This window comes from Pezoporus occidentalis, unplaced genomic scaffold, assembly GCF_034315485.1.
Source record: "Pezoporus occidentalis ecotype Australia unplaced genomic scaffold, CSIRO_AGI_Poc_V1 ctg8, whole genome shotgun sequence".
Classification (NCBI taxonomy): domain Eukaryota; kingdom Metazoa; phylum Chordata; class Aves; order Psittaciformes; family Psittacidae; genus Pezoporus; species Pezoporus occidentalis.
The window spans coordinates 7,946,290-7,963,840 of NW_026916158.1; the positions used below are offsets into that span (position 1 = coordinate 7,946,290).

At 39.2% G+C, this 17,551-nt stretch overlaps 1 long non-coding RNA gene across 2 annotated transcripts; it reads left to right on the forward strand.

Annotated features, from left to right (window-relative positions):
* The first annotated feature begins 144 nt into the window (after positions 1-144).
* Positions 145-14,846, forward strand: LOC134155871 (uncharacterized). Of its 2 annotated transcripts, none has more exons than XR_009961754.1 (3): positions 145-389; positions 12,849-12,968; positions 14,367-14,846. It is a non-coding gene; the product is annotated as an uncharacterized LOC134155871 (long non-coding RNA). The 2 variants fall into 2 exon arrangements; XR_009961755.1 differs by having other exon boundaries at positions 145-325.
* The last annotated feature ends 2,705 nt before the right edge of the window (positions 14,847-17,551 follow it).

Consider the following 17,551-nt stretch of genomic DNA (forward strand, 5'->3'; position numbering starts at 1 on the left):
TTGTGAGGCGCAGGTGTCCAGGCCACGGGCTGCCCCACAGGCAGACATCTCCGCGGGTGGCCCAGGAGCTCCAAATCCAGCCGCCGCTGGAGAGGAGCAAAGCCAGAAGCTCCTGCTCTCTATAGCTGGGCGGGCCTCTGAACTTTTCATTCACTGGCTTTAAAGCTAACCCGCAAAGTCCCTTTGCGTCACGTGGAGCCGGTTCTGTTGCTGCCACACACACCATCAAGAGCCGTCAGGCCCATAGGGCAGGAACGAGGCCCTCCAAGAATCCTGTGGTACTGCATTTACAACACATCTACCCTCTGACTTGTCAGTTTTCAAGGTGTACTTTCTTCATTTTTCCCCCCACAATAGCTACAAAGGCTTTTCTACAGTGAGAAACAAAAGTACGTTTGGTGTTTTCACACTCCTGCATGGGATAATGGTTGTTATGAACTGCAATCTCAGCAGAAATGGTAGGGGATGCCCTGAAAGGCATGGAAATGGGGGACCTGGCTCAAATTATATTGACTGCCTTCCCATTCTAGCTGAGTCAGAGCAATCTTGGATCCACCATTCAGTAGACAAACCCAATTGGTATGTGGCTGTGCTGGAAAAAGAAGCCATGTCATAGAATCATAAAGTCAGAATGGGCTGGCTGGAAGACCTTAAATTAGTTCCAACCCCACTGCCATGGGCAGGGACACCTTCCACCAGACCAGGTGGCTCAAAACCCTGTCCAGCCTGGCCTTGAACACTGCCAGGGATGGGGCAGCCACAGCTTCTCTGGGCAACCTGTAGAAGTGCCTCACCACCCTCACAGAGAAGAGTTTCTTCCTAATGTCTAATCTAAATCTTTCTCTCAGCTTAAAGCCATATCCTGCCACACACACCCCCCCCCCCCATCCATCCTTGTAAAAAGACCGTCTCCAGCTTTCTTGTAAGGTCCCTTTAGGCACTGGAAGGCTGCTTTAAGGTCTCCATGGAGCCTTCTCTAGGCTGAACATCAGCTCTCTCAGTGTGTCTCCATAGCAGAAGTGCTCCAGTCATCAGGGCATCTTTGTGGCCTCCTCTGGACTTGCTCCAACAGGTCCACATCCTCCTTATGCTGGGAACCCGAGCTGAACCAGTACTCCAGGGGCTGGGTGTCTCGCAAGAGTAGAGGGGGAGAATCACCTCCTTTGACCTTCTGGTTACACAGCTTGTGATGCAGCCCAGGAGACAGTTAACTTTCTGAGCTGCGAGCCTCTCCCCAGCAGCCATACTGCTTCCGCTGCAAGTCTTCTCCTCTCAGCTTTTTCTCCCAAAGCCACTGCAAAACATGACTATATTTATCTTTGTATCTGGGGGGTTCTGTGTTTTTATTCTAACTTCTTATTTATTCAGAACTTTGCCTCTGGAGGAACCAGCATAATCTTCCTGCTGATTTAGTGCCATGCTTTAAGCAGCTAAATTTAAATCAACCTTCCTGAGTGCAAGGAGGATTTGAATAGCTTTTCAAACAAGTTATCCCATTATCCACTGCTAACTTTTAGTTATTGCTCAGGACCCAGAGAGCTGTAGGGCTTCCTTGTAACATTTAATTTTTCGGAAAAGCTCTATCTATGCCCACCCTGTAGATATGTGTAGTTTTAGTTCGTGCGTCACTTCTTGGCTATTACAGAGCACATATTTATGTATCTGCCAATAAGCAATAATTCCCATGCCATTCCCTCAAAGGATACCTAGAGTGCATGGTAAGATAATATTTTTTTAACCAATCATATTTTTCAGTTTATTTGCTTTGAGTCTAGCCCTTCCAATTTTGGTGGTAGACCATTATTTATAATTGATGCTTCTTTAGGAAAAAAAAAAAAACAGTCTTTACAGAAAACCTGGTATTTCAGGAAAAAGCACTCTGCTTATGATCCAAGTCAAGACTTAATAAGTGCAAACTATAATATCTTTGAAATTCATGAATTCTAAGCTGAATTTCATTTGGGAAATTTGCATTTGTCCCATATGTATTCAAGCTAGGAGGCACAAAATAACTTACACCATTTTTCTTGACTATATAATCTGTCTGGCAATAATTTTCTTTCATCATCCATTGTGGTTACAGTACACTTTTCAAGATTTTACTCTGACAGGCAATTTATATTGAGAGTCTGTGGAAAGATGTATGGATTTTTTGATCTTGAGAAGGACAGTAGTTTGCGTCATGTATATCAATCTAATAATATGTCCTAATGGTCTCTTATTTGAAACAAATTTGGAGTTGTTTTCTGTATGACCAAAATTGCTTGGTGTAAAAGTAGAAATTAATTTTCTCTTTTAACAAAATATTTCCAGAGACCACGCAAACTGAAGCCAGCTTAGGCTCTCTTACCTGGCAGGAGATGAGTACTTCAGAATGAAAAGGGACATAGGCATAAAGAAAAAAATACTCTTTTTAGAAGATGTTTATACAAACCTTGTATTTAAAAACAACCCCTTTCTGATTACAGTGGAGGCTATATCATTCCACCCCCCTTCTGCCCTTTCTCAGTTGTAACAGAGCAGAGTGGTGTCCTCCACGTTGTAACTATGTCATTAGCTACAGCCCTGTATATTCTGAGCATTATTTGAAACACTGTATTGTAGCATTTAAACATGTTCTTTCCCATGGGAAAACCATATTGTTAGTAGCCACCTAAATACAGTTCTTCATATCATATATTCCATAATAATGCCTTACAGAAAGGCATTGTACATGGGATAGTTAACCTGTTATCTTTAAAGAATGTAAAAGTAATACATTATTCTAGATAAATTAAGTTCCAGTCATTGTTACAATACTCAAAACTACTTTTAATTACCAGAGGTCCACTAGGAGAAGTGCAAGACTTTCCTTTTATTTTATATGTAAGATAATTTTCTAGAAAAAAAAAATTGCATTCTGCTCCAAAACTTACATGATTCATACTGACTTTTTGAGCTCTGGATCAAGACTTCAGCTGGAAGAGTATCAAGAGCCTGCTTTATATGAGTTTTGAACCATTAGATTTATATACATGGGAGATAAAGTAATGTAGAATTTGATGCTGGCATTCTATACCTGACCATATTTGTAATTAGATTGTTAAGTTTCAACCATTTTATGTGTCCTGTCTGGTGTTCAGGTGTTCAGTTCTATTTTTATATTTAATTTACTTTAATCTGATTTTCATAATCAAATATAATTTCTTATTTTTGCAATCAACTTTCTGAAATGTAGAACACAAAAAATAAAACAGTACATGCTTAATTTCTCCCAGAGTCACTTTTTTTTTGAAAGTAAATGTAAAGCTTATAAGAAAGAAAAAAAAAAAGAAAAAAAAGAAAGAAAACAAAAAAAACCCAACAAAACAGACAAACAAAAACCCAAACAAACCCTACCTGAAATTCAACTAAAATCCATCTGGTGGAGTTGTGCTATAAGTTAGAAGCCTTCTGTGTTTCTTAAGACTATTCCTGTTGGCATTATCTACCTTTGTTCTCATACTGCTCTTGGCAAGAAGGGAAACCAGATTTGTTTACTTTGTGGGTTTTCTCTACTCAATCCATATTAAAATATTTTTTAACTGGTTTTGAAACTCCATATTTAAAGCTACAGTTAGAAAGAGCACTCAAGCACAGAGGCAAGAACCTTACCAAGACTGACTTTCAGGGTTTTGTTTGAACACACATTCCTGTTTCAATTTGCAATCCCTTAAGTTGGTTCAAAGCTTCAGTTTCAAACAAAATAAAAGACTGTTTATTCCTAGTGGAAGCAGCTTTTACTGCATCAGGACTAAGGAACTCCAAAACTCTTAAGAAGTTTTCAAATGGATTTCCTCTTTAAGTAAAGTACATAGGACTTGCCTGCTTATTGCAGAAATGCAGACCTGCAAGATGCATGGGAAAATAAGACTTTATTGAGTTCTGTACTGCAGCTTACAGATGGATGAAGACCACGTATTTGGCCATTCCATCAACAGTATTTCCATACTGTAAGGCTCAGCCCTCAGGCTAGATGACTGTTATACAGTTTGTGGCCCTCAGGCTTGATTTGGCCAATTTTACTTCCATCCAGACATTTCCATTCACAGAGTCACTGCATGCCATTCTGGAGAGGTGGGCTGGTGAGTGAAGTTGCCAATGGAGGAGAGAAGGCTCCTTTTCAGAAAAGTTACACTTCTCATCCTTCCTGCATCTGTGGTGGGCTGTAGGACCAGCACACCTACCACAGAGACTGGCAAACAGGGAGACACTGCCTTTTGGGAAAGTGTCTCCCAGACCCAAGTTGTTAATACTGAAAATGAAGAAGGAACAGAAAACATAATTCTGTTTTTTATCAAGCCCCTTTTGTTCACTTTCCACAAACATTCATGCAGTTGAAATTACATTTTCATGAATATTTACCAAAAGCCAGTTTTAAAATCTCATAAACCAGTATTTGCAGGAAATGAATCTCAAATTTGCTCTGGAGCAGCTTGTTTTTATGAACAGGCAGAAATGGAAGTAACATGATTTTACTTACCAATAAAATCAGGGTATTTTTAGTCTTCACGAGGAGACTGCATTACTTATCAGTTGTGGATTATTTCTCCATTTTGTCATACAGCAACAACCTTGTTTTCTCTCTTCCTCCACCAATTTTAGCAGCAGATACCTATATGGAATGAAAGTGACCAATCAGTAAGTTGTGAAGCATACTGTATTTTTTGTCATGTCAGATCCCATTTAACATGGTCTGGAGTGTTAAAGCTATTTAAATGCAAGTCAACCCCTGAACAGCATTTGCTTGATAGGAGAGAGCAGGTTAAAGTCTGCTGGAAAGAGAGGTTGCATGTTCAAGGAAGACAGTGGTGAAAGCACATCAGTTATCCAAGGAGCTTACTTGACCCTTGTGGTTAGTGAGCAGAAGCTCATGCTCCATGTCATAGAATACTCCAGCTTTTCAGCTTGTCACTCAGTAAAAACCCTGAGATCAAAGTTGTATTACATGTCAAAACTGTCTTTTGCACTTCACAGAACTCCAGGGCTACATTGTCATGTTCAATAATTTTTTAGCATTATTCATAAATAAGGATTTCTTTGCTTAGCCAGAGCTCCTTGTTTGATTAAAAGCCTTGGGGTCAACCTTGGGCTCAGCTAAGCACACGTAGAAACTGCACAGAGGAGCACGTGTTGAAGCATCGGAGCTTAACTGACAAAAAAAGATATTGCTGACCTTGAGGAGTGGTGGGTGTAAAGACTAGGTAATTAATTTGTGCTCACAAACATCTTGAAGAAAAGACACTTGTTTATTGGCCCTGCTTCACCCAAGATTTTGTGGGACCAGGTGTTGCAGATTTCATTACCAAGTTTCAGGCAGCTGTATAATCTGCAGCCTACACATCTGAAGGTAAAGCAGGCTGACACCTACAAAGAAAAGCACTTTTCAGTAATAAATGGAAGGGATTACCTTCAGTGGCTCCATGAATACAGCTGCAGGATAGTGTTTTATTTGTTCACTTTGTAGGGATAAAAAAAAATTAACTTGTCATAAACCATTCAGATTTAAGACAGGCTTTATCCCCCTTGTTGGAGGAAAAGATTAGCACTTATTAGAGCCTAATCTTAATCATATCCATTTATAAATAGGGCTTCAAATTGTCTAAAATATTTAAACATGATGAAATGGAAAGACTTAAGGCAGCTGAAGTCTTAAAAGCAAAACAAAAGTCAAAAACCTGGAGATTTATCTACAAAGATTAAAGAAGCTTTCATGGCAAAGTCCTAAGAAAATAAAAGACAATAAAAGATCAGAAGGAAACCAACAGCTTCTGCTAGTATCTGTACAGGGGAAATTAAGTTATAGATGTACTAAAATGACTTAAGAAATCATAAGCACTTAACCACCAAGTTGCTGTTTCCTAGTTAAAGACAACACAACCATTTTTCTTCGTCTAATCATTCACGTTTTGGGGTGTTTGCACAGTCCTCACTTTTCATATAAAGGAGTGTTAAAGCATTCAGGTGTATTCAAGTATTAAAAATAGAAATGTTACTTTTACCCAAACTGCATGAAAGAGAAAACGCAACTTATTTCTCATATGCAGATATGGTGAAGAAGCAAGAGAGTTACTCGCAGAACACAGGGTGAGGCCAGGTGGCAAGGATTGCCTTGAAGACATTACACATTTTAGCCCTCTGAAATTTCCACCTTTGTCCAGGATCATGCTGCCCTTTTGCTTGAAAGCTTCACCATCATTAGTGAAAATGGTCACTTATGCTGTCCTGGGTTCAGCAGTAGCAGTCATTTTTCTCCTTCTTAGCAGCTGGTGCAGCACTGTGTTTTTGACTTTCGTCCTGGGAACAGCACTGATAACACCGATGTTTTTAGTCACTGCTCAAATGTTTAGCCTGGCCAAGGACTTTCTGAGCCTCATGCTCTGCCAGGGAGGAGGGAAAGCCGGGAGGAAACAGAGACAGGACACCTGACCCAAACTGACCAAAGAGGTATTCCATACCATAGCACATCATGCCCAGGATTTAAACTGAGAGTTACCCGGAAGGGCTAGTTCACTGCTTGGTTGGGCTAGGTATCAGTCGGTGAGTGGTATTGTATTCTCTTCCCTTGCTATTTCCCTTATCATTATTATTATTGGTGGTAGCAGTAGTGATTTGTGTTATACCTTAGTTACTAAACTGTTCTTATCTCAACCCATGGGAGTTACATTCTTTCAATTCTTCTTCCCATCCCACCGGGAGCAGGGGCAAGAAAGGGGGGGGGGGCGGAGGGGGGGGTAGCGCGGGGGAGTAGACTGCATGGTTCTGATTTATGTCCTGGGCTTAAACCACAACATATGCCCAAACCTCTGAGGAGCATAGGTACGAAAGGCCTTTTCTTGAAGGCTTTTCAGTAGAGAAGCACAGAATGATTTGAGTTAGAAGAGACTTTAAAGATCACATAGTTCCAACCCCCTTGGCATGGGCAGAGACACCTTCCACTAGACTAGGCTGCTCAAAGCCCCGTCCAACCTGGCCTTGAATACTGCCAGATATGGGGCAGCCACAGCTTCTCTGGACAGCCTGTTCCAGTGCCTCACCACCCTCACAGTAAACAACTTCCTCCTTATACCTAATCTAAATCTCCTCTCTTCGGGTGTGAAGAGCAGGATGGATATATAAGCACGGTGATATCCACTGTTGAGAGGTTTTACTATAATATTTATTACCAAAAATGTCTTTTTCCAGATGTGTGCATCATGAGATATATCCATCAAGCCTGAAGATTACTGTGTCAGTTCTGCTTTCAAAGAGATAACCATTTTTTGTCTGGGTAGACAGGGGAATTGGCAGTTGGGTTTTTATGGAAAGGTAGGCTGAATTTGGCTTGCTCCTTCTCCTCACCAGTTACTGATCTATGATGGCACATTTTTAAACGCCCAAGGTTATACAGATGTGCTCCTGAACTCACCTTGCATCCATTCCTTTCTTCCTCAGATTTGCAGCACTACTTGTCTTACATGAAAGTCCAAAGTCTCTCAATGCTGCTTTTCATATACCCATTTTTAAGACTGTTTCTGCCTTTCCATGACTTGCCGTTAATATAGGTCCCATATAGGTCTTAGCTGGTTTAGGGCAGCATTTACCTAAACTTAACTGAGCAGTTCCAGTGTTTGAAGTGGTTAATAACTTTTTGCTTTGAATTTCACAACTGCAGCATTTTAGTTTCTTTCTATTCTGGAATAAAAAAAAAACACCAAACCCACAAAAATACAACCAAAAAAAAAAAACAAACCACAAAACCCCAAACCAAAACACCAAAAACCAGGAATCAGGAGATAGTGACATCTAAGATTATTTTTTATTACAATGATATACATGATCTTCCTAAAAGGACTGAAACTAAAAAATCTTCAACTGAACTTTATATATTGAGATTCACTTGATATGGTTAGTGAGTGCACCTCAGTTTTGCAATTCATATCTGTAATAGCTTTGGAGAGTTTCTTTAAAGGCTTGTCAAGGTATTTTTATGTCATCACCAATATTTTAATCAAAAATTGGATATGAGGAACAGGCAGCTTATATATGAACAACAATTAACTTTAGCATCAATACCAAATTATTTCCCATAACCCTAGTAGAAATAGTTCAACAATTTCCCATATATAAAAAAGTGAGAGAATATGATGCACACACACAAAAAAAATGCAGATCACAGTCATGTTTTATAGCCAGAATGCCGACATATCATCTTTTAAAGAACTATCACTTCAATTGCTTACAAATATGAGGAAATACAGCTTATTCAGCATGTCTGTAGGGGACAGAAAGAGATGCTTCTCTACAGAAGAAGGTTTGAATATAATCATTAAAATAATTCTGTCTAGCAAAAGTTTGCAATTTTGCTTTTGCTAGCTTTGCAAGACTGCAGTCTTGCCAACTGTTGCTACATTTTTACTGTTCATTTGTTCCAGCTCCTGCATATTTAGTAGACTATGTGCAAAACGTCGTAAGAATGGCTTGGTCTGCTTGTATCAAAATCCTTTCATTGCTAAACCACTGCAACAGCACACTGAAATAAATAAAAACAAAAGCTCAGATGCTGTTTTTCTCGGCTTACATGGATATCAGTTCTTAGAAGCATGGGTCATATTGCTATCATTTCTAAGTTGCTGAATACCTTTTAATAAGCTGTACAGAAAGCACTGTTATCACCAGACAAACGTTACTGGAGTCACATTGAAATCAGTGCTAGGTGGGTCAGAAAAGCTGACTGAGCAAAACCCATTGTGTATTGTCAAGGCCTTTGTTATGCTAAAATAAGAACTCACCTGATTCCTGTGTTCAAGTTGCTGGGAAACTTTCCATGATAAAAGATCTTTGCAGCTTTTCCAGTTCAGTAATCAATTCTTGAATTGTTTTCAGCAGGCCTTCAGAATTCAAAAGGTCTAGAGAAATTACTTGTATTAGTTCTGTACAAGTTTTCAAGATGTAAACTTTCAAAAGATTTCTCTCCTCCAACAATTTCATAACATATATGCTTAGCTCCCTTTAGGCACACAGCTCCTAGGGTGGTATTTGTGTCTCTGGATAAGCTATCTAAATGCAGCACACAATGGATGGGAGAAGAAAGCATCTCAGGAAGGTGACCTAAAGCAGTGATTGTGCAAATTCTTTCATTCTATGCAAGAATTTCTTGTTTTGGTTTTAAGAACTACAACTGTGAATATATCTGCCTCTAAAATACTCAGCTCCTTATCCCTCAAAAAAAAAAAAAGGGGGGGGGGAAGATTTTGATCGTCTCAAAGAAGCCTCTAATAAATATTTTTGACCTCCCGGCAGACCCTCCTTTCCATAATGAGCAACTTAGAAACATCCTTGGCTCTCCTATTAGCAAGCAGGTTTTCCCAGTCTCCTTCAGGCTTTGTTCCTGTGCTTTGTTCTGAACTGTCATTGTTGGCCTCTTTTTAAATTATCACCATTATTTTTTTTTTTCCTAATTGTGCCTGCTTTGATAACAAAGAAGAGATAAAGCCTTCAAAACTTCAGAAAGAGATGTTTTATAATCCCAGTTATGTTAGGCAGCTGTGAACAGCAAGCTGTTCAGACCAGGACACCTTTGAGCAGAAACTGAACTTTGGGAACATTAGTATCAACATCAGTGATCTATTTTCCCTGATTTTACATTATGATTCTGGACTTAGGTATCTCAGTTCTGCCTGAATACTGGTAAAGATGCCAAAGGCCTTTACTAGATAGATTTTCTGTTGTGCTTTTCAGATAAATCTATTTACAAAATGCTATAATTAAACATAATCATTGTAAACACTGGTACCCTACAAATGAGCCCTCTCTCCAAGTAAAATTCTACTAAAGCCTACAAAAAAGTACTTGCTATCTCATAACTACATAACAGTGTGGCTGCTACAGTACAGGGGGTGGCTGCTGTCTACATCTCTGTTAAAATTCCAGCCTTGGTCATGGCTCCACCAGAATTTGAGATGAAGCAATTAGCATATGTTAGGTATTTCACTACAAACAAAGATGTCTTTATAGTGTAAATTTTGTAGTCTAGTTATTGGATCATTACTGAGGAACAATCCAAAAAAAAAGTCAGAATATTTATCAGGAAATTGCTGACAATACCATAAATAAAGAAGAAAAAGATTCAAGTTGTGTGTCTAAAAAAAATTCAACAAATAAACAAGCAAACACAAACCAGCTGTTGCATTAAGAATAAAAGAATTAAAAAAGGGGGAAAAGGAAAGCTTCACTGTAGAAGAGCTTCACTGGAGTCCCTTTTTGTCCCAAAAAGCAATAGAAATTAATCATCTCTGCTGGCATGCCAGAGTTAGTTACAGACTAAAACTTTAGTCCTGCAAGTAAATACAAGTGAAGATCTTGCTTTTAGAAAACTCCTGTAAAAATCATTCTAGCAGAGGAATAAGATCAGGCATTTTCTTCCAATTCCAGCAAGATGAGAAAGGAAAGAATTAGATATTAAGTCACAGTGTGCATGAATTAATCAATATGGAATTTGAATATATCTCCATGATAGTTGTATTAAGAGGAACAGAAAATTATTGCATGAGCAAAGAATAGGCTGCTAGAGAAACAGACTTTTTACTCTTAGTAAAATACTTTGTTAAATCACAGGTTAATGACAAATGAAAATTATAGGGAGAAAAACCTGCCTCAGTCTTTATATGGGCACTATGTAACATACATTTTCTTTAAGGACCTAGCACAAATAAGCAGCAATAGTAACTGACTTGAAACAGTGGGTGATTTTAACTTCTTCCACTCAAGACTTGGCATGTCATTATAAAACTTATGCACAGGGCATATTGTAACTATATTTGCAACTATATTATGTTTAAACTATAGTTATTACTTCCCCTGCAAGCATTTGTCAAACAGAAGAGTTGAAATACCCCATTAAAGTGAGAATGGATATGCTCATGAACAGCAGTTAACAACTGAAAATGACCTAGTAACAAATTAAATTTTGATACTAGCAAACTCCATCATTAAAAAAAAAAAAGGGAAGTCATCCTCAACTCCTTCTTAGCATCCTTGTTAAACGTAGTAAATCGCATTTTCTGCAGTAGAACAAGTTGACAAGCAGCTTAAGGACCAGAAAACTAGAGCAGAAGTTTAAGGCAAAATTAATATTCCCAAGGTGTAATACAAAAGTGGTGACAGCTGTCAGGGCCCAGCAGCCCAGAGTTTACTGATGTTCCACAGTCCAGGACTCTTCCCAATTCTTTGCTCCCATACCACAATATTTGGAAGTGGCAGTGTTCAAGACCAGGTTGGACAAGGCCTTGGGTGATATGATTTAGCGTGAGGTGTCCCTGCCCATGGCAGGGGGGTTGGAACTAAATGATCTTAAGGTCCTTTCCAACCCTAACTATTCTATGATTCTATGATTCTATGAAGTCGAGCGAGCAAGGCTCTCAGTATGCACAGAGCAGGGGTTCTTGTCTTCCCTGGGGTGGATGGCAATGAGTCCAGGATTGAGGACCTGGACCTTCTGCTTAGCAAAACCAATGGAAAAATTCCATTAAATTATGAAAAGCAAGATGAGAGCTTGATACCATTAATAGCATTGATATCATCCTAATAATTCTTTATGTTAAGCCTTCAGTATTTACATCATGAAAAAAAAAACAAAACCCAAAACACCAAAACCCAAAAGATAATGGAAAGAAGTCCAATACCAAAGATATGTTACTGAAGTGAAGACTTACTTCTACCACTTCCTCCTGAATTTCAGTAATTCAATATCAAATCAGATGAACTCTAATACTTTTTTCTACTAAGATGGACGTTTTTGTGGCTGTTGCAAAATCTGATGTCATGGTTTTAAGAAAAATGTCTAGAATAAAGGCAAAAAGTTTTGTCTAGTAATTGACAATTAAGGCAATAACTAATACTTGATATATGTGGAGAACCCCATTTATATTAAAATACCAGTTCTGGGAAAAATGCTGTGTTGATACCTCAGTGACAGAGAGCTCTTTCTTAGTAAGACTGCTCATGAGCAGCACCTGTGCTGACACTGTTTCACTCTCCTGGGCAGTGGAACTCACTGGAACAAGCCTAACCTGACCAAAGTCTTCACTCAGAAGCAGGTATTTTTTATTGTTTGTCCAGAAGAATTATAACAAAATTTGCCAACATTTCGTATGACAAAATTGCAACGGTATCAGGCATTATCTTTTAAATAACAACAAAATCTAAAAGCAGGTACCATATGAAGTCTTTCCACAGAAGCCTGTCATACCTGTCAGAAATAAAAAATATCTTTGCTTGCATGAGAAGTATTGATAGGTGTGAAAATAGTTTGTGTTCACAGTAAGAAGTTGTGATACATGGCAGTGTGTATCATTTTGCAGTAGACTATTATTTTTCTATTAGGAGAACACTACCCCTCAGAGTCTAAAACCTTTTATAGTAAAAGAAAACTTCCCTGCTAAATGTCAAATTTCAGATTGCAGTAATGGCAAGGTGCATCATTAGGAATAATTTACAAGACAGAGACATTTTCCTTGGTGAGTTCCCAATATCACAACTCCTTAAGCTTTAGAAAACACCATTCAGTGTAATAGTATTAAGAAATGCTTTTGACAGCTGAAAATCTGAAGATCACCAGTGTTTTCAGAGCAGCTTAGCAGCTTTCCTGTCCTTTACAGATTAGCTGTTCATGTGAACAGGCCACGGTGCTGCTGATTTCCAGTTCCACCAAGCAAAGTCTTGATCTGTCATGGAGTATAAATTCATTGTAAACCAAACATTCAGGACATAGGGGAAAGTGGAGGATACTGGCAAAAAATGATTCCACAAAAGCTGTCGAGAATTTACCATCTGTTTTGTTTTCTATCCAGGTACTTCTGGGCTCTGAACAAGCTTTTGTGCCTTGGAAATTCAACAGTTTTAAAGCCATCTGAAAAAAATTCCTCGTTGCTATGGCAATACCATTCTTTCACAACAAATCCTTCCTGAAGGTGAGGACATTGGCAAGATTAAATGTAAATCTTTTTTATTTTTTGACGGTGTGACAGACAAAAGTGGCCAGAGCAGAGGGAGAATTCCTCACCCCCAAAATACACATTACTAGTATGATCTTCATTCAAACAACATAAAGCAGCTGCATGATAGTGTTGTTAGCTATCCACAAAACGCATCCATAATCCCCTGAAACTCACAGTGCAGTACCACTGATGCTGCTTTGTGAATGAATTTCAATGTCCTGAATGCTGCCTTCAATGCGTGGAGGTCTGTTTTAATGAAACAGAAAGTTGAGAGAGATCAATACTGATCTCCCCTTCCAAACAGCCCATTAGTGCAATCTTTGTAAAGGCAATAGGTAAGGAAATAAGATGTCTGTTAAAACTGGCAACGTCCTTGGCAGGTTCACATAAAAGAGGATGCCTTGCCATTTTCTGGCAAACCCCAGCAGGAGGAAGATACAGGCAAAGTAATGAGGGCTGAAGAGTGTGTGAAAAGAATGTGATAGCAAAGCTCACTCTCCCCCCTGCCTTTTCTTCTTTTTTTTTTTTTTTTTTGCATGCACTCTCTGCCTGCATACCAGCACACCCCCAGCTAAAAGTACCCCAGGTCTGGGCCTCAAGGTGAGCAGTACAACAAAAAGACAGATATGGTAACACTTCATATCCTCCTCCTCATTCAGAACCCTCCTATAAATACAATCAAACGGCTACCAATGCCGCTGTCGACCCTGGTTGTGTAGAGTGGAAAATAAAATGAAGCCACCCCTTCGGCATTAAGAGCTAATCTATCCTTCTGCAACTCAGACATCTGCAGTGATTTACGACCAAATTCATTCCACCCCTAAAATGCACTTAACATCACAAACAGGCTCAGGGGCTACTCAAAAAAAAATTAAAACACAGTTCAGCATAAGCATGGCAAATCTGTCTGTTAACCTTATGACTTTCTTCAAAAGGCAATACTGAATAAAATTAATTTCAAAACATGAAAGAAAGCAATTTAAACATAGCGTACCAATGAGATCTTTTGGCTCTCTAATAAATTGATGTCAGGAGCTGCAAATTCAATGTGTTTGACTGATGGCTTTTCAGCATGGGTAGCATCTTAGAGAGACAGGTGATTTTTTAAGTCACTTGTGTGCTTTAGCTGTCATTATTGAGCATACTCGTATTTTGAAATCTTCAACTTACTGGCTACGTGTTTCGTTCTAATTTTTATTTTTGAAACCTGAATCAACTGCAGTTCCAAAGCATCTCTACTGATGTCACTAGCATTACAGCTAAACTGCTTTATGCCAGTCAATCATTAGTTCAGTTTATTACAGCCCGTTTTTTCCTCTCTTAAGTTCCATACTCATCTTACTCTCTTTGTCATTTTTACAGCCTTTGCAGGATATCAAATTCATTTAGGGTTGCAGCCACCTACTGTCACTGCTCTGCTCATACCATGTTATATCACAAGGCAGTCTGAAAAGAGACTTTCCCATCAGTGACTGACTGCAGGAGTCAAAGAGGTGGTGTTCAATGCACCTTGTCTGTTTAAGTATTTCTAATGGTGGGGAAACATTGTGATAGCTAGTAATCACCTGTCTGAATGAATAGGCCTGCATCATAGAATTTTGTTTGTGAATACATGATAAAAGACAGGTTATTCCTTGGTAATTTAATTGGCTTTAGAGTGTAAGAAGGCTCTGGTAGGAAACAGTGGTTAAAAGCAGCATTAAACATACTGCAGACTTTTTATTCTAAGTGCAAATCAGTGACTGTACTTGTTAAGATTGTATTAGAATGATAAAAAGTAATTAGAATAGACTTACTGCATTTCTAAGTTTTGAGATGCAAATACTCTTGCTTTAAAAAACATTAATTCATATTTTCCATGCAGGTTGCACACGTTTTAAAAGTATTATCAAAAAATGTAGAATTGCCATTTGAAGTTTTGTTGTCATTTTTTTTTTTTTCAAATAGTTCACTGTCTGTCTTACTTTTCTGAAACAAGCCATTTGAAAATACTCATTCTCTCATCTGAGAAGAGAGTGGAACTACATCCCCTTTCAGGCACAGGACCATAATTTGACTCCAGAAATCTCTTGTGATAGTAACAAAGGTTTCATTCCCCCAGCAGTTTTAGCAGGGAGCCTGTGGCCAAAGTTTGTACACTGGACGTCAGGTCATAACTGCACATGTATGGCCACAAACCTTTCATAGGTACCAAGTCCTTTGGCCAAGATGTTGTGGGAACCTACAGCTTCCCTGCACAAGCTGGAGCTGAAGAAATGCAGCATAGCAGTCAAACACTACAGTCTCCAGCTGTCACCTGCCCCATCCCATCATCAGCAAGACTGTAGCTGAAGGACTGCCTGCAGAACACCAAACACACACTATGCATCAGAAAGTCACATCCTAGAATCCTAGAATGGTTTTGGTTGAAAGGGAAGACTACCTAGTTCCAACCCTCCTGCCACAGACAGGTACACCTTCCACTAGACCAGGTTGCTCAAAGCAGCTTGGCTTCCAAGTACTATGCTTATCTGAGAAAATTAAACAGCCCTGATTTTCTTAAGTTTTATTGCTCAGTGTCTTCAGCACATATATAAGGAACTTTTAACTATCTTTTGGGAGCTCTCTCTCTGACCTGTTCTAGGTCACTTTCTGCACATCAGCTTTCTAAAGTAAACCTCTGTATTGGAACAGATGTCAGATCTAATCATACAAAAATACCTGTAAGTGAAAGATAACATTTGTATTTGTGGTTCTTAGACGTATCGTTTGGCTTAAGGTAACATATTCCTTGAAATGCCCCACTGACAGACACAATGAAAGTTGTTTCACAACTGAGAGTTTCTACCCTCTTGAGAAACAAGTTTGATGATTGATTTGTTTCCCTGATTAGGGCAGCAAATGTTATACACACAACTGTTGTATCACTCTGTCGTGGTTTAAACCCAGTCAGGTAATTCGTTTGCTCACTTCCCCCTTTCTTGCCCTCCCCCTACTCCCAGAGGGACGGAGAGGAGAGTCAAAAAGAATGCAACTCTACTGCAGAACCCAGGACAATTTGTTTCCCTGATTAGGGCAGCAAATGCTATACACACAACTGTTGTATCACTCTGTCGTGGTTTAAACCCAGTCAGGTAACTTGGTATAACACAAATCACTACGGGTTGAGATGAACAGTTTAGTACTAAGGTATAACACAAATCACTACTGCTACCACCAATGATAACAATGATAAAGGAAATAACAAGGGAAGAGAATACAACACCTCAGCACCAACCGACTGATAACTCGCCCCCCCCCAGCCCGACCAAGCTCCGACCCATACCTCCTCCAACCCTGCAGTCTCCCAGCCCTTCCAGCTAACTCCCAGTTACATCCTGGGCATGACGTGCTGTGGTATGGAATACCTCTTTGGTCAGTTTGGGTCAGGTGTCCTGTCTCTGCTTCCTCCCGGCTTCCCCTCCTCCCTGGCAGAGCATGAGGCTCACAAAGTCCTTGGCCAAACCAAAACATCATTGTTATCAGCTCTGTTCCCGAGCTGAAAGTCAAAACACTGCACTGCACCAGCTACCAAGAAGGAGAAAAATGACTGCTACTGATGAACTCAGGACACACTCTTACACACAGTACCGAGCGCGTACATCATTTTAGTTACAGTAAAACAGTCTGTTGCAAGTAGTGAGTGGCTCTCACAGCAAATATAACCTGGATTTTCAAATGCATAGTGTCTTCATCCATAATTTGTAACTCAAGATGACTAAAGACACTGATATAAATCTGACCTTAAGTGACTTTTAAAGAATTAGAATTTTTTCACTGAAGCTCGTAAGTCCAAGTCAAACTTTCCTTCAGAAATGCTAGTTTCAGATATTGATTTAGAAGGTGACTTTAAAAGGATCACCCACACCCTATTCCTCCATTTGGAGAAATGACACAGCATGTTTATTTTCTTGGAAATCTTATTTATCACTGGACAAGTGCTATACAAAGAAATAGGATATCTCTAATGTGTTAACCTGGAGTATAAACTTCAGTCACATTAGGGAGTGGAAAGCAGGGCTTTTGAAAGCATCTCACTTCAACTTGTTTGAGAATCCTGCGCCAAATCCATAATCCTGTTTATCACCTGCACTGTCCGAGAGGCACCCTCTGAACAAGAATAAAACCAATGAGACTCTTCCCATTTATTTTAATCGACTTTGGATCAGTGCCAATACATGTTAAGATAAATATATATTTAATTCAGTCAAAATTTCCAAAACAGCTTCTGTTGAGATCAATAGCAAACTCTCTGGTCTTCTGGGAAATGAGATGAGGCCTACTTTCACTGCTCTGCTGTACTGCTGAAAGCTTAAGCAAAAGTAACCTGGATTTAGGCAGCAGTAATACCAAACACTATTAAAAATATTTCTCTTTCTTCTGTTAATAGCTGTCATTACTTGCTGTTGCAACACTCTCCCATGTGAATAACCACCACTAATACATCAACTGTTTCCAAAAGTCCTTTAAAGGATTAACATGTATGACTGCCTGGAACAGTATCACACCTCCCCACCATTCAGTTTCAAAGTAGATTT